Here is an 18,048-nt window from a genome sequence, read left to right as displayed (position 1 = left end):
TTGGCCATCTGTATGTCTTCTTTGGAGAAATGTATATTTAGGTCTGGAAAAGGAAATGGCAACCCACTCCAGTATTCTTGCCTAGAGAATCCCATTGACAGAGGAACCTGGCAGGCTATAGTTCATGGGGTGACAAGAGTTGGACACAACTTTGTCTAAATGAGCACCAACTGGCATATTTAGGTCTTCCACCTATTTTTTTCCACCTATTTTTTGATTGGATTTTTTTTTATAGTGAGTTGTATGTGATTTTTGGATCTTTTGGAGATTAGTCCCCTATCAGTTGCTTCATTTGCAAATATTTTCTCCCATTCTAAAAGTTGCATTTTCATCTTGTTGATGGTTTACTTTGGTCTGCAAAAGCCTTTACATTTAATTAGGTCCCATTTGTTTATTTTTGTCTTTATTTTTCATTACTCCAGGAGGTGAATCAAGAACTTGCTGCTACTTATGTCAAAGAGTGCTCTGCCTATGTTTTCCTCCAAGAATTTTCTAGTGTCCAGTCTTATCTTTAGGTCTTCAGTCCATTTTGCATTTATTTTTGTGTACGGGATTAGGAAGTGTTCCCGTTTGATTGTTTTGCATGTAGTTGTCGGGTTTCCCTAGCACCATTTATTGAAGACGTTGTCTTTTCTCCATAATGGACTCCAATCTCCTTTGTCATAGCTTAGATGCCCGTAGGTGCTTTATCTGTGGACTTCCTGTCCTTTCCCATTGATTTCCATTGGTTTCTGTTTTCATGCCAATGCTGTATTTCTTGATTAGTGTAGCTTGTAATGCAGTTTGAAGTCAGGGAGCCTGATTTCTCCAACTCCGTTTTTCTTTCTTAAGATTGTTTTGGCTATTTGCAGTCTTTCCCCTACATCCTCACTGACGTTTGTTATTTGTGTTCTTTTTGATGACACTCATTATGGCAGGTAAGCAGCACTCTCACTGTGAGTTTGAATTGCGTTGCCCTGATGATAGTGATGTGGAGCATCTTTTCACGTGCCTGTTGGCCATCTGCATGTTCTCTTTGGAGAAGAGGTCTTCAATTCATTCAGGACTTCTGCCCATTTTTACATTGAATTGTTTCTATTTTTGATGTGGAGTCATATGAGCTATTTATTTATTTTGGACGTTAACCCTTTATCAGTCATATCATTTGCAAATATTTTCTCCCATTTAGTAGACTTTTTCTCATTTCATTGATGGTCTTCTGCTGTGCAAAACATTTAAGTCTAATTAGGTCCCGTTAATCTGTTTTTCCTTTTATTTCCTTTGCTTTAGGTGGTGGTGGTGGTGGTGGTTGAGTCACTAAGTCGTGTCCGACTCTTGCGACCCCATGGACTCTGGCCTGCCAGGCTCCTCTATTCATGGGATTCCCCAGGCAAGAATACTGGGGTAGGTGGCCATTTCCTTCTCCAGGGGATCTTCCTGACCCAGGAGTTGAACCTGGGTCTCCTGCACTGCAGGCAGATTTCTTTACCGACTGAGTTACTAGGGAAGCCCCTTTAGGAGACAGATTTGCTTTAGGAGGCAGATTCAAAAAAAATATTCCTATGATTTTATGTCAAAGAGGGTTCTGCCAATTTTTCCTCTAGGAGTTTTCTGGTTTACAGTCTTGCATTTAGGTCTTTATGCTCTTTAGATTTATCATAATTCTCAGGCAGGTTAGAGCCAACTAGTCTACTCCTAAGCACATGCCCAAGAGAAACTCTTGTACATGTTCAACGGGAGATACATACGAGAACCTCTGCCATAGCAGTCACCATGGAGGCAAAAACCTGGGTATCACCAGGAAAGGTGGTGAACAGAGTGTGTTGAAGTCACCAAATAAGGCATTATATAGCCATCCAAATGAAGGAACACCACAGCATGTCTTGATATGGATGAAGCTTAGCAAAATGTTTTAAGTGGAAAGGTAAATTCCCAGAGGTTATATATAGCAAGGTTATATGAAGTTAAAAACAATGCATGTGCGTGTGTGTGTGCATGCACACACACACACACACACACACACACACATGATACAGCTAATTATAAAGGAGAATAAAGCAATGATGAACACAGGACTTAGGATGAGGAATACCCTGAGCTGGAACAGTAAATGGGTGGTGCAAGAGGCTTCATATGATACCCCTCAAGGTCCTGGCTTTCATTTTATGTCATAGGTTAATTGGTATTTACAATGTTATCTCTAATTAACTAACTGACTAATTAAAAGGCAGTCCAAGCATAGACTATGATGTGTGTAACATGATCCAGGGATTATGACAATTCCAATTCTGTCTTTATGAGATCCAAAATCAGACAAAAAATAAGAATCAGTGGATGCTGTGTGTGTTCCTGAAAGACTTTCCAACAAATCATGTGGATGAGCTTTAACACATAGATTTCAGAGTGACTGCTTTGGTCTTACAAAGGAATGTTTTGATTTCTTCTTAGTTCTTAATTCTGGTCCAGCAACTGATGTTGCTAGAAAATAAAGTCTGGTTGAACCTGGTCCCATAGTTAAGCCTTCCCTTAAAATCAACATTCCCTTAAATGGCCTGGAGTTATGATTGTGTATTTGTTGACCATTTGATGACAGAAAAAAAAAAAAAAATAGAGGAGACCTCTTTGGATACATGAAATGTTCTGGTTGGGAGGAGAGTGCTCGGGTGAAGAAAGTGTGGAGCAAATTTGGAGCAGGGAAGATGGAATCTGAGTTGTCTTGGCCAAACAACTAGACTCTTTCCTTGAAGTCTTTCTTTCTTCTCTGACCCTTCTGATATTACTTAGTTTCAACCAAGAATGTGGCTATGTTGTGAAGCCTGGCTGTGAGTGTGGGCATTCCCTGATTCCTCGGACACCAACCCCGTGACCCAGACTCAACCAGAAGCTGGATATACATATTTGACCCAGATCTGAGGTTGAAGACTGATCTTATTTTGTCCTTGGCTTATTTTCTCTCAATATGGGCAATATTGGCTCCTCGGGCAGTATTGCATTAAGTGGATCTCGGTGTAGAGGAGCAGAGGCCTCAGCTGTTGAGCTGCCTTCACAGTGGCGGCTCCAGGCAGAGTTAGAGCTCCCTCCTTTCAGTATGTCCCGTCCACACCTCAGTCACCGAAGTCTGATCACACTGTGTTGTCCTGGTTTATTTGCAGAGCTCTCCTGCCCACCAGCCTGTGAACATCTCAAGGGTAGAGATTCTGCCGTTTTCACCGCCACGTCTCTCGAGTTCGGGGAAGACTGGAGACGCTACTTGAACGCTGGGAGACCACCACGCATCTCACCTCGTTGTCAGCACCCAGTGACTGCGACCTCAAAGCAGTGACAGGTTGTCACTGCCTGGATGGGGTTCAGGGGAGATCAGAGACACGGGAGGTGGTCTAGCTTGGTCTCTGAAGTGGGTTCCCTGCATAGAGGGCAGGGGAGAGTGGAGAGGAGTGGTGGTAATGATGGGGCGGGGATAGTCAAGGTAAATAACAACCGAAACTGCATACCTGCTCACCCATCAGAGTAGACTCTGAGAGCAAGTTGTCGATATTGCTGTCTTGGTGTCTACCAGCTGTAGGTCAGACAGGGGAGACAAGGTGGGGGCTGGGGTTTGGGTGGTGAAGATGTAGAACAGGAATAAATGTTTCACCATCAGCTCTGCATCAGGAACTTCTATGCACGATCTTACTTGACTGTCATACAACATTGGCAGATAGGCACCATGACTCCAATTTTTAAGAGTAAGAAAGAGTTGATGGAGGGGTGAGCAACTTGCTCAGAATTACCCAAAAAGTGAGTTGTAGAGCTGGAGCTGAAGTTTAAATTGGGCCCCGCCCCAAGTTCCTAGGCCTGTGCCTCTGCTCCTTCTGACATCCCGTCACACTGCCATGCACAGAAGGTGTGGCCGGTGGAGGTCAGGCTCAGAGCCAAGGCATGGGGAGGAAGCCAGTGGACAGATGCAGAGGACTGAGTGGAGGAGGAGCAGGAATGCGGCTGCAGTAGAAGGCCGGGCAGTTCCTGAGGTCAGGGTGAGTGTCCGTGGTCAGGGACATTCTCTTTAGAGCCTGTAAACCTCCACCCTTCATACCCAAGAAAGTCCGCAGTGGCCACAGCCTTGTCATGGGCTTTCTGGGGAATGTTTCTGGAATTGGACAGAGAGCTTAGGCAGCGAAGGAGGGCAAGGCACTGCCCTGGAACCAGGGCCAGAGATGATTTTGGAATTTAGAAGGGAGAGATTGAGCACAAGGTTTCCAGCCTTTGGGGCTAGAGATGAGTAATATCTGGTTGCGGCAGGAGCTCTACTCTAGGGATGAAAAGGAAGTGATAAAAAAGAATCAAGAGACGGAAGGTGTGGCTGAACAAGTAGATGGTTTTAGTCCCAATTCTGGTGAGAGAGAAGCCCAAGGACTGGTCTCATGGGTATCATCTAAAAACATCTGAGTAGTATAAACATCACAGTGTATGTGAGGGAGAGACAGAGTGAAGACTGAGAAAGAGAAGAAAAGATACACTAAAGCAGAGAGACAGACTGAGGTGGAGACCGAAATACACAAAAATAAAGGAAAAACCCAAAGACTCAGACACACAGAGATAACACCATGGAGATCCAAAGGTGCATAGAAACCAGGGCAATGAGAGAGGAAATCAGAGAGGCAGAGAGATGGGGACAGAGACTAAGAAAGGACAGAGATGAAAATACCCAGTGGGTAGCTGTGTTTCATGGAGAAAAAAAACATCTAAACTTCCTGAGAAGGACTGTGTTCTGGCCCTGTGGGCCTCCTGGGAAGAGGGATTCTTCGGCTTACCTGAGGTGCTGGGGAGTCCTAAGTCTCTGGGCTTTCCTCACTGATAGGTGGAAAGCCCGGGGGAAAAGGTCACCTACGACACAGACTTTCCCCGTAACCACAGTCCCAGAAGAGGCCTTCATGCCGTCTCCTGTCCTCCCATCTCACTCCCCTGTTTACAGCCCTCCAGGGAACTCCAAAGACCAGCCACCTGGCACTGACTCCCAGAACGCCATCCCTCAGGCTGAGCCACCTCTCTGCGACTTTAAGTCTGGGAACATCACGCGAGCAAATCGGCGCTGCCTTTCCACTTGACCCTTCAGGCTATTGATGACAACGGCCACGTTCCCGTAGAGCTTCTCTTCTTTGGGACCACCATTCGCAGTTCCTCCCCTGGTGTAACCAGTCAGGACAGGCCAAGTTATGCTACAGTAACAAACAATCTCAACATCTCAGGGGCTCTCAGGAACAAATGTTTATTCCTTGTAGTAAAGAAAAAATCATTCCTGACACTTGTTAAAGAATGGCAAGGAGACTTCATTCAAGGGGGCAAGTGGTATTTCAATGGCTGTAGAACCACCACAAGGCCCTGCAGAGACTGAATTCAGCTCTTCATATAGCACAGGCAAGTGGACATTTTTAGACAAAACTCAGGGTGGGGATCAGTGGATGGAAAACAGCTAAGAAGAAATATCAGGAGTAAGGAGATTCTGGCTAATAAGATCTAACAGGATTCTCACTGAAGGCAGGCCAGGGTAATTACACATCACCTGGGAAGTGGTGGAGGATGAAGACTTGATCAACTGTTGAAAGCCATCAGACCTGGAGTTTGGAGGAGTCTAGCTGAATTGACGTGGCGGGATTCTTGTTAAAACAGGGCAATGCAGAGACGAACATGGAAGCTCAAAAATCAGAGCCTGCTTGAGAAGACAGTTCATAGGAGCCTGAATAGAGGTGGCTGAGGAAAGAATCTTTGTCGTTTGCTCAGGCTTCACTGTGAGCTGAAACCGCTGCTTGGGTTCATCTTCATTCTGGGATCCTGGCTGGCCAAGCCTTGCGTCTCTCTGAGTGCCAGCTGGTCACCAAGGTGGGGGTGCTGGGCTGGGAGGACCGCAGAGTGCGTGCTTTGATGCCTGTGATGTGATGCAGCACACCGACGGCCTCGGATGGGCCCCTGCCCAGCGTCGGGCACCGAGTCTACACCATGTGCTGACCGCCAGCCCCGGCTCCGGGAGCCCATCTACCTGGTGGAGATCCACTGTCCACGAACAGGAAGTGGGCCATGTCCTGAGGGTCTCCCAGGTGGTCACCACCCCCATGTTGGTCGTGAAAGCTTTGCTGGCCGTCATGAGTCGTTTGGCTTCTCCAGTGACCTGAGGTCCATAGGGTGGCCAGGCCTTACCCTGCACTCCATCGGACACTCACACCCTGGCCGCAGACCCCTCAGACACCGCCAGGCGCCCCAGCCAGCTTGCGGTGCAAACACAAATGCAAAGCCTGAAGGAGGGCGTCCTAGCCCCCGAGCACTTTCTGGACAGGTTGTAGGTGGCTTTCCATCCATGAACTCAGAGCAGCACTCGCGTCCTGCAGGCGCCCAAGTGCAGTCAGGACTCGCGCGCCCTTTTCACGACACCCGCCAGAGCTGTCCGACCCAGTGATGCTCCATCTGCCAGGCGTCTAGGGCCCACCCTGGGCCATCACACAACCTGAAAACTTGCTATCTATTTCAAGGTTCCAGAGGCAGCGTGAGTGACCTCCTAGCAGGTACTTATTTGGCCAGTGGAGGTGAGGGAGGGGATGGAACACCCAACATTTTTTTGTCATTTCTTCAGAGGGAAGTTCAAGTTTACTGCCCTGTCCTCCCCGTCCCCAGATTTAAAATGAATGCCTTAAAAGGTTTACAAAGCAAAGCCAACAACAACAACAACAAAAATAAAGCATTGCCAATTGTATTAGTTGAAGAAAATGAGAACACAAGCCTCCATACCCTGGTCCTGAAAGCTTCTACCGGAATTGACACATCTCACCTTCAATCATGTTGCATTAAGAGCCTTCTGTCAGTGAGCTGAGGAGGAAAATTCTTCAGTCAGGAAGGGGCTGCGGATATTTGTGAACAAAGAAATGGTTTGTCACGGTAGCTTCTCCCACACTACAGTCTCAGGCTCTTGAAGCTGGTCCCTTGATTAAGGTCTCCCAAGTTTGTTGATGATCCTTTCGACATTTAGGAGCTAGTACTGGACAAGAAGCTTGCAGGGAGGTGATGTTTATGGAACACTTGGTGAGCCTAACTTTGAATGGTCTTCTTCCGTCTTATAGTTAGAACATGTGTCCACTGGGTTTACCAAAGGCCACAGGAGAGATGGGGGCGGGACGCACACCTTTAATTTGATTTTTATACCTAGGTTTTACTGGGCTTTATCATTCAATGCCTTTTAAAAATCTCATCTTTTATCACTTTGGGTCTTGAAGCAGTTGCCTCTTCTGTAGCTCTGAGATGGAAAAGGGCATCTTATCTTCATTGGGCTTTGAATGAATGAGAAATAAACCTATATTCTTTTAAGCCACTGAAATTGTAGGATTTATCTGTTTTGACAGCTACTTTTAATTATTTTAATGCAGAAATTGGTATAAGAAGTGAAGTGCTCCATAAAAAAAACATAGAATATATGATATCTTAGTGACTGGGACAGGTAATGGGAAGGTGTATTGGAGACTGGAAAGATGGAGGTAAGGGTATTCAGTGGCAAGGTATTTGTAAAGTTGTTGCTTGTGATGACTTGAAAATGAGAATCCTGAGCTTAGTGTACTTGTCTTTCCAGGGAAGATGTAGGAAAATAGAATGACAGTGGCCTGGCTGCATTTGAGAAGATATTGTAAGTATGAGCAGAGCTCAAGACATTCTTAGGTGGATTGCAAGCAGAAATTAAGAAGAGAGAGTCCAGAAATTTGAGGCTTTGAAATTGGATTGCATACTGCTTAAGACATCACACAATAAGAGATGAGATTCTATAAGGATTTAGGTGGCTAAGGTCCAGTAAAACTTCTCAGTTGGAAAAATGACTTGGGGGATGGATCAAATGAAAAGAGCAGATTTCTCATTGATTTTTCCATATAGTCTCAAGATAGCTGCCATTAGCTTAAGACGGAGGAAAGCAAGGGGGTGAGAAAGCAAAGGAAAAGGATAGATTTGAGAACTATATCTTAAAAAGGGCTTTGGCTGTGGTCAGTGGAAATAGATCAGAAACCTGTTATATTACCGAGTGAAATGCAATGCTAAAGAAACCATTAGCCTGGTCTAGAAAATCTATGAGGCTTAAAACAACTCTTGGGATTCCAGTCTTTTCCCGAAGAAAAAGATACAGTGTCCAGCAGAACATAATCCCTAATACTCACTCTAAGAAAGGTCGTGCATGGCTCCCAAAGGCGGACCCTGGGGTCATGAGAACAATGGACATGCCCTGATGGCTCTGAGAGGACATTATTCCCTCTTACCCAGAGCAGGAGGCTTCCTGAAGTCTGCCTAGCAGGATTTTGGAACCACTCTAGACTTATGACTCTTGTATGGTTCTCTTTCTTTCCAAGCAGGTATATTGATCGTGGTTATCCTCCCCCTCTTTGTTCATTGTGTTTTGGATAAGTGGTGTGGGGATGGCTGGGAGAGAGGGATATATAATTTGTCCTCTTGGATCCTTTGTGTAGGGTAGTGATCTCAACTGGGCAACATTTGGCAATACAGGAGAAGGCAATGGCACCCCACTCCAGTACTCTTGCCTGGAAAATCCCATGGACGGAGGAGCCTGGTGGGCTGCAGTCCATGGGGTCGCAAAGAGTCAGACGTGACTGAGCGACTTCACTTTCACTTTTCACTTTTATGCATTGGAGAAGGAAAAGGCAACCCACTCCAGTGTTCTTGCCTGGAGAATCCCAGGAATGGGGTCGCACAGAGTCGGACAAGACTGAAGTGACTTAACAGTAGCAGCAGTAGCAGGCATGTAGCAATTTTTAGGTATAGTTAATTTACAGTATTGTATTAGTTAACCTGGAGGCCTTTTTGATTGTCCCACCTGTGGGAGGGATGCTCCTGGCATTTCGTGAATGGAGACCAGAGGTGCTGCTAAACATCACAGGACAACTCACAGGACAGCTTCCCGTGCCCACCCTGAACAAAGAATCATCCAGTCTAAGATGTCAATATCGGGCTTTCCTGGTGGCTCAGTGGTAAAGCACCTGCCTGCCAGTGCAAGAGACGCAGGTTTGATCCTTGGGTCCCTGGTGAAGGAAATGGCAGCCCATTCCAGTATTCTTGCCTGGAAAATCCCATGGACAGAGAAGCCTGGTGGGCTACAGTCCCTGGGGTCGCAAAGCCTTGGACATGACTTAAACTGAGCAGGCACACACAATGTTAATCAGGTCTAGGGAATATACTCTGGTCTAGGGAATAAAAGTTGTAGCACCCTGACTTAATAGTGAGATTAGGGGATGTCACCTGCCAATCAGAAAGCCTGAAGTGGCGTTGGTGCTCGGTCCTTCATTCAGCACTTAACTGAGTGCTTGCAAGAGGGAGGAGATGGAAAGGGGTGGGGTGGGGATCTCTCAGGTATTAATGCTAGTTGCTGCATTAGCCAACCTCTGAGAACCTGTGTCTTAAAAGGAAAAGTTTATTTTTCACATCATGTTAAGGAAAAAAAAATTGTTTTTCACCTAAACGACTAATGTATGTTTTTTCTTATGGGCATTGTGAGCCTGGTAATAGACTGATTTTCCTCATTGAGTTGGCTACCAGGAAGTTCGTTATAACAGCTGTTTGTTGCTGTTGACTGATGTTCTCTGGCTCATCTTCCTATTTGACACTCATTTGGCCAAGACTTTGATTTTTTTCCACCCTTCCCCAATATTGCATGTATTTTTGTTTGTTACCTCAAAATACCAAAATACTTTTGGGGATGAGGTGAGCTATAGAATAAATGAATGAATCAAAAGCATTCTTGCTGGAAGATGGCTCCTATTAAAGGGAAATTGGGGAAACAGTAAGTATCTCTTTCCTTGTTTAAAAAGGAAAGTGAAGCTTTGGATCCTGGCTTGAAAATTTATAGAATTGAAACTGTTGTTTGGGCTGGAGATCTGCAAATAGCTTTCCTTTTTCATTCTTCAGTTTTACTTACCCCTTTTAAGTTGCTATTTTAGCAATCCAGACTCCCATTTGCTTTCATGGGCGAAGGGAGACAAGAAAACCTTTTCTCCACAATCTTTTGGGGAATCACTTCATGCAAATATCTTTGTCTCAGAAGGAAACTGTCCCAAGGTTAAGTCTCTGCCCATCTCTGAGTAAGAGGCATTAAGAGTTAGTGTTTTTTTCTTTTGCTTTTCTGTTCCAAATGGTCAAGGAGTCAGGAGATCAGTTACAAACTTGTTATTTCTGATTTCTGGGGAAAAAAAGTGGGCTGAGAACCCAGCCAGATCCACAGTTCTCATCTGTGTGTCCAGAGAGAGGGCTGATCCAGTGAAATATGCTTTCTGATCATTTTGATTGAATGTAGTTTTAGTGACACCTAAACCATGTTGTCAGAAGAAGCTAGCTCTGCTTCTTGTAAACATGGAAGAAATGTTGGGTTTGGAGACCTAGGCCAGGGTCTCTCTGGGGAGTTCTGAGAGGTGGGTCGGTGTGAACTGAGGAACCCCACTGCCTGGCTCCCAGTCCCGGCTGCATTCCTCGGTTGTATAAACTGGGGCAAACCACGTTGCCTCCTTAGCCACAGAGGTATGCCAACAATAGAACGACGTGTCCTAAAGAGCAAATGACATGTTGCTCGTAAAGTGCTGGACACATTATGCAACGTGTATTCCTGACTGCTTCCCTGCCAGCCAGGACAGATTGGAGCATGGCTCCTGGAAGACTGAGACAGCATTCCCTCACACTGGGCCCCCCGGACCTTCCTTTCTCATCTTCAGAGAGGTCAGGAAGGCAGTGCCCTGGCCACTCTCCCCAGATGGGGTGGTGGGAAGGGTGTAGAAACCTCCCCACGGGAAGCTTCTGGAGGTAGCCTCCTCTTCTCCATGTGATCTCTCCTTGGGACACGAATCCCTTTCCCTTTTTGATCTCCGTCTTCTCTTCTGTGAAATGAATAGGTTAAGTTATATCATCTTTAATCTAACAAATTTCATTCCACCCTAGTTTAGGTAGTTTGTATTACTTTGAAGCAGGATTTCTCAACCTTGGCACTATTGGCATTGCATGGCGATAGTTCTTTGCTGTCCTGTGTATCGTAGAATGTTTATCAGCAACTTTGGCCTCCAGCCACAAATGTCAGAAGCAGCTCTCCCCCAAGTCATAACAACTAAAAATGCCCCCAGACATTGCCAAACATCCTATGGAGGGGGGTGAGGGGAGCTCAGTTGCCTTGGTTGAGAACCACTAACTTAAGAGTCCTTAGACATAATAATGCGGACCACCTTTGTTGAGTTCTTTATGCCAGCCACAGTGCTGGTATTTCCATGCTGGGATTTTATTCAGTCCTCACAATATCCTGGTGAGGTAGGTGTTAATAGCCTCTGTTTTGCAAATGAGGGTCTTGAGCTACTAGTAAATGATAAAGCTGGGATCTGAACCCATGTGTTCCCAACATTAGCACTTGAGATGCTTCATCACATTAAATGTTTAGAAATACAAGGACAGTCTTTTGGAAAGTACAGCAGCGGTGTTTATTTAGCGCGAACACAAAATTTGGAAGCAGACAGATCTCATCTAGAATATCAGCTTCAAACTGATGAGCTGATCATCAACCCCTCACTGAGCTCCCTTTCTTCCATTGTTAAATCGTGGGTAATAGCAGCCTTGTAGATCGTTGGAGGAAAGAGACACACCAGGTCCTTCCCCAGCTAGATGATGTGCGCAGCGACAATGGAAAAAACTTGCTATCGCTTCATTCCTTCCCTGCAGCCCTCATGCCATAGTGTATCACCTCATTACTGGTCCCACCCTCTCTTGGGTGCCTAGGCCTTTCTTCTGAGCTCCAGACCAACAAAGCGGTTTTCAGAAAATCCATACTCAGTATGACCAGAACTGAAAGAGTTGTGCTGCCCGTAATCTGCTTCTCCATTGTGTTCCCTTTCTCAGCGACCCCAGCCACCTAAGCCAGGATTCTGGGAGTCATTCTTGACTCCTCCCAACTCCTCACCCCCCATCGCAAGCAGTAACTGGGTACTGTTCAGTGTACCGCTGACACCTGCCTGCATTTATCTGTATCTCTCAGCCTCCCCAGCTCCCACCCTGGCCCCAGAGTCGGGTTGCCATACCTATCAGGGTGCTGAAAGTGCTGTCAAACCAGCACCTCCCCGCCCCTCTCTCCTGTTTCTATTAGAGCATAGTTGCTTTACAATGTTGTGTTAGGGTCTGCTGTGCCACAAAGGGAATCAGCTGTACACATACATATTATCCCCTCTTCCTTCGCTTTCCTTCCTGTTTAGGTACCCTCAGAGCATTGAGTAGAGTTTCCTGTTTTGTACAGTAAATTCTCGTTAGTTAGCTATCTTATACATAGTGTATATATGTCAGTCCCAATCTCCCAATCTGTCCAACCTCCACCCCACCACCGCTTCCCCCCTTGGTATCCATACATTTGTTTCTATGTCTATTTCTGCTTTGCAGATTAATTCATAAAGCCAGTCTTGCTGCCTCCACACTTGCCCTTACAGCCCATCCCGAAAGTACAGCCAGAATAATCCTTCTTGGCTGCATTCTTATTCTCAGAATAAAGCCTACTTCCTCAACTGGCATGGAAGCACTTCTCATTCTGGCTCCATCTTCTCTTCATCCTCACTTTTGGCCTCTCTCCCCATCTTTTTATCTGTTTCAGCCATATGGAACCTCTCACACTTTCTCGCAAAGCCATGCTCACCCTTCCCCCTAGCCATCTGCTTATGTTTTCACGTAGTAGAGAACTCTTGGCTGCCACTTTTGCTCTGACACAGATAACTCCATAAGCGTCAGCGCGGAGCCCCTGCCCCTTGGGGGCCTTCTCTGGCCCCTCAGCCTGTCAGGCGTCTCCTGGGGCTTCCTCACTAAGGTGGTTACTATGCTGTGTTGTCTCCGCCTGTGGGCAGGTCTGTCTCCCCTACTAGACTGCGATTTTTCTGGGTGGGCAGTGTGCCTTTTGCTGTAATCCCTAGTGTCCAGCACAGGCCTTGTTGTAACAAATGTTTGTAGCACAAATGAACGGCACTCAGTGTTGCCCAAGTTAAAGAGTGGCTGTCCAAAAGAAGGAGGAAACCAAGACAGTGAGGTAATAGAAACTGATAGAAACGGGTCCAGAAACTGCCTCAGAGACACCTCTTCCATCTTGAAATCTCCAGGGATTCAACAGGAAGATTATCTTTTTTGTGGAAATGTGACTCAAGTAGCTTTATCTTTGACATTTAGATAGACGACAAACCATCATCATTCCTGACAAGGAATGTTTCTTTTTGTGTTATAAATGTCAGATGGAGGGGATCAAAGAACTCGGAGTTATGTGGCCTAGGATTCACTTTCAACTTAGCTGTCAAAAAATTTATGAATGAGTCTTTCAGATGCTGTAACTTGAAAAACTAGGTGAGCTTTTGGTATGTTTTAGAGCAGGATTTCTCAACATTACTGACATTTTGGGCCAGATAATTCTTTTTTGTGGGAGCTACTCTGTACCTTGTGGGATCCTTGGCAGCATGCCTTGCTTCTATTCACTGGATGCCAGTGGTTCTTTGTGGCACTGTGACAAGCAAGGATGTCTCCAGACATTGCCAGATGGCCCCTGTGGAGACACAGTTGACCCTGGCTGAGAATATGGCCCCAGAGGAATTAGAGTAGGAATCCATCTGATGGAGCCAAGGGGGCACTGGACCAGAGTTGGGTTTAAGGGTCATTGCCGACTTTGCCACTTGGAGATGTGTTTTTAATAAGTTCTATATGAATCCAAAAGTAGGATGTTTGAGGGATCAGCTTGACCTCTATGGATTACAGCCTCCTCATCTGAAGTAATAAATAATGCAAGGCCAGAAGGTTTTGGATCCTTCCAAGTTCAGTTTTGGTGTTAGGAGTGATCAGGGAGACGGAGTGAGCTCAGAAGTGGGGATGACGATCTGTGGTTTGGCAGCTACAATCAGCCGATGAACTTCGGGCCTCTGCTTGCTCAAGATGGCCTATCCCCAACTCGGGCCTCTCCCTAAAAACTCCTCAAGATGCCTTGGGAAGGACTGTCTCATTCAGTCACTTTTGGCCATTTTCCCTCTGCAGAAGCAGAGACTGTCAGAACTGGAAAGTGCTTAGGGACGTTTGGTCTGAGTCCTTTGTTCGAGGGGGAAGTGGAGACTCAAAAGAGGGAAGAGGCTTAGCTGAGATTGCACAGCTCGAGTAGGGCCTCTTATTGATCAAACTTCTTTCTTTTTTTTGAACTGCTTTGTTGAGGTATGATGACATGTGAAAATGTATACATATTTTGTTGTTATTGTTGGTTAGTCACTAAGTCGTGTCCAACTTTTCTGCAACCCCATGGACTATAGCCTGCCACGTTTCTCTGTCCATGGAATTTCCCAGGCAAGAATACTGGAGTGGGTAACCATTTCCTTCTCCAGGAGATCTTCCCAACCCAGGGATTGAACCTGTATCTCCTCATTGGCAGGCAGATTCTCTACCACTGAGCCAGCAGGGATGCATATAACTCAGTGGGTTTGGGGTTAAAGTATACACCTGTGAAACCATCACTACTGTCAAGGGCAGAGCCACATCCATCACCTCCCAGAGTCGTCTCCTGCCCCATTTATTATGATGATGATGATGATTTGGTGATGAGAACACTTAACATCATATCCACCCTCTTGGGCAGATCCTGAGTATACAATACAGCTTCGATAGACATGGGCACTCTCCTATACAGTAGAGTTCTAGAACTTACTCATCAACATCAGTTATTATTTCTCCCCTTCTGTCCTGCCTAACTCTGGGAGCCTACCCATATCTGTTCAGCTCCTGATGGGAGTCTTTATTTCATTGAACCTTGACGTGTCTTTGGCTTTATACTTCTTATATCCAGATTCCTGCTTGCTGATAGCCATCTAATACAAACATAGGACTGTAACACTTCAGCAAGAAATAATGTGTTTACCTCCTAGCAGAAACATTTAGCTTTTAGTTGAGCTTTAACCTAATGAAATGAAACTAATAGTAGGAATTTGAAGCAGGGCTTGGGTTTAGAAAGACTTCTGGACCAGCTGGATTCTTTTGGGAAATTCCCCATCTCTGGAGGTCATGTCATCTCCCGTTGAATATAGAGTTGCCCACTGGGGTTGTTTCCCAGCATGTGATACAGAGGAAGGAACCTTGGCTTTGGACATAGGTTCAGATTCCAGTTCCACCTCTTCATAGCTCTGTGAATTTACCACAAGGGTAACATCGTTTTTGAATGGTCCGTGTGGGCTGGTCATGTTACTTACGTTATCTTATTAACTCTTATGACTGCTGTGGGCAGAAGGGTTCACAGGTTATGGATGAGAAAACTGAGCACCAGAGAATGTATAAGCTACAAAGGTATGTTGATTAACAAAGTTAGAAGCAGTGAGGAGAGGAGTTTAACCCACGGCAGTCGGGCTCTAGATTATGAGCAGCCAAACTGAGATCAAAAACAAATGATTAGGGCTTCCCTGGTGGCTCAGTGGTAGAGACTCTGCCTCCCAGTGAAGGAGACATGGGTTCGATCCTTGGCCTTGGAGGATCCCACATGCTGCAGAGCAATTAGGCCCGAGCGCCACACTACTGAGCCTGTGCTCTAGAGTCGGGGAGCCACAGCTACTGAAGCCCACTGCTCTAGATCCGGTCCTCTGCACCGTGAGAAGTCACAGTGGTGAGAAGACCTCGCACCGCAACTAGGGAGTAGCCCCCACTCACTGCAGCTAGAGAAAAGCCTGCTCAGCAACAAAAACTCAGCACAGCCAGAAAGAAGTAAAATGATTTAAAAAAACTGACCAGGCATAACTGCCTGGAACTTCAGTTTCTTATTATGCTAACTTGTGATGGCAACATCTCTGCAGAAGTATTGCTGGGAGGATTAAATATTAATCAAATAATGCCTATATAGTACCTGGTATCCACTAAGTGATAGACGGTTAATCTTCCCTTTAGCTCATGTTCATTTAGTATCAGTTATGATTTGTTATTAACTTCGTGTAAGCAAAGTGCTAGGTAAGTTTACATATATAATTTCACTAAACTTGGCAAAAGCTATGTGAAGGAGGCCAGTGTTATTTCCCCCTTCCCCGTGGAACGAGTAGAGGCATAGAGACTTGTAGGAAGCTGCAGAGTCAAACAGCGGGGAGACGGCAGAGTCACGGTTTGTGTTCATGCCTGGCTGACTCTAAAGCAGCGTTCTCGCACCCTCAGCTGTGCTCACCCCTCTAACTACTCAAAGCCACAAATGAGCTTCAGAAAATCGCAGATGCTCCAAGCCTTCCCCTTGACATGCCATTCACCTTATGAGACTAAAATAAATAAAAGTTGTATCTTGATTAGTAGAAACCTCTTACTGTTGATACCTGGAAGACCATAAGCCTTGGTTTATCTTTGGTGAGTGTCTAATTCAGACTCCTATCCATCCCTCTTCCATCCTGCCCAATATGGCCTCAGGGGCTTCAGACTAATCTTCAGCCAAATTGCTGAATTTAATGAGTGAGATCTAATTAAAGCTGCTTGTGGTCTGCACCCAGCTTACCTAGCCAGCCTCATTTCCCAGCACACTCTCCCCTCCTGGAGCCCCTCGAGAATCGTAGCTCCCTCTGTGACTTTTAACCTTTCAGATCCTTGTTCCTCTGCTGGGTACAAACCTGTCTTCATCTGATTCAAATTCCTTCTCTCCAAACCCATGCCTGCAAGTGTGAAAAAGTTGGGTAGGGTCAGAGTCACATCTTTTTTCAGACCAAAATGATGAGACTGGAAACCAATTTTCTCCTTGTTCTTTATCTGTAAGACCTCGCCATGGTGCTCTAACCTGTAGGCTCTAGTGAGTGCCTGGTGCTGAAAGAGGGGACTTCATTCGGCACACCAGCAGGGACTGTGGACACGGACAGACCTGGATGTGGATCCTAGCGCTTCTCAGCAATCTGGTCTCAAACAAGTCACACGAACCTCCCTGTGCCTCAAGTCTCCTTATCAGTAAAGTAGGGACTGCAGTGTGGCTGTGGTGAAGGTCCAGAAAGGCCACATCTGTGAAAGCACTTAGCATTGCTGAATTGGATCTGAGCAGATATTTACTAAATCATAGAGGGCCCATAGGTTTCTCTTCTCTAATCTGATCTTGTGGCATTTCACTGTACCTCTTTAAGCCACTGTACGCATTCTACCTTGGTTGTGATAAATGGGATGTATGTATATGTTCTCCTGCTGCTCTGAGCTCCTTGAAGAGAGGTTTCATAACACTTGACTTTGAGTTTCTGCTCCACCAGGGCCATACCTTGTATAGAGATAGTCTTAAGAAACAGAATGGGAGAAAGAGAAATTTGCTCCAAAGAGACACTGGTAAGAATCAGTTTGTGAAGGTTGGGATCAAGTCCATCTTGGTCACAGCTGTGTCCTTATCACTTGGCACAATGACAAGTGATAGTGTTTAACAGATGCCTACTGAATACATGAATTTGAGGTCCAGGAAAATTTAACTTCTCAGAGTCCATAGACAGCACTGGGACTGGTGCCTACCTAGTCTCGTATGGAGAAACAGAGTCCCAGGGAAGGGGAAGAACTTTCTAGTTTCACCCAGGAACTCAGAGCAGGTGTTTTAGATCACCTGATATATGAGATTATCTATAATCTGATACGACCATAGCTCTTGGTTGGCAGAGACTGGCTTCATGTAACAACCAGAACTGAACCTGGCTTCATTCTTGTGCCCTTCAGTGACTGGCAGGAGCTGAACCAACCAGAGGATAAAAAGGGACTAAAGCATTCAAGGGGTTCTTTTTGGGTTGAGATTCAGTACATTCTTAAATCAAACTCTGTGTTTTGGGAGGGAAAAGAGTTTTGATGATTTTTTAAATTGTGTGCCTTGACTTTTACCATGTGGGGTTCTACAGCCAGATTCTGCCTCACCCTCCCCCCCACCCCACCCTCCGCCCCACCCCACCCTCCGCCCCCAAGTTGTGCTAAACCATCCAGTTACACTAGTTGGAGGCATTCTCCTTGGGAACCAGAGTCTTGCCTTAAAAAAAGCATCAAGATATGTTGTGTGGTCCAACACAATAGTCAGAATTGAATTCTCTTTTGATTTCCTGTGACTTCTCTGAAAAA

The 18,048-nt window shown here is 45.7% G+C and overlaps 1 long non-coding RNA gene across 1 annotated transcript in view; it reads left to right on the top strand.

Annotated features, from left to right (window-relative positions):
* Positions 1–1,273: 1,273 nt before the first annotated feature.
* The window catches only part of LOC139032395 (uncharacterized), a 38,668-nt gene continuing 21,893 nt past the window's right edge, over positions 1,274–18,048 (top strand). Inside the window, exons 1-2 of the long non-coding RNA XR_011484917.1 lie at positions 1,274–1,383; positions 3,132–3,304. This is a non-coding gene — a long non-coding RNA (uncharacterized lncRNA). The remainder of the gene's footprint in view (positions 1,384–3,131; positions 3,305–18,048) is intronic.

The sequence above is a fragment of the Odocoileus virginianus genome, chromosome 31 (genome assembly GCF_023699985.2).
Source record: "Odocoileus virginianus isolate 20LAN1187 ecotype Illinois chromosome 31, Ovbor_1.2, whole genome shotgun sequence".
Taxonomy (NCBI): domain Eukaryota; kingdom Metazoa; phylum Chordata; class Mammalia; order Artiodactyla; family Cervidae; genus Odocoileus; species Odocoileus virginianus.
Note: the sequence above shows the minus strand (reverse complement) of the source record. Positions and strands in the feature narration are given on the sequence as shown.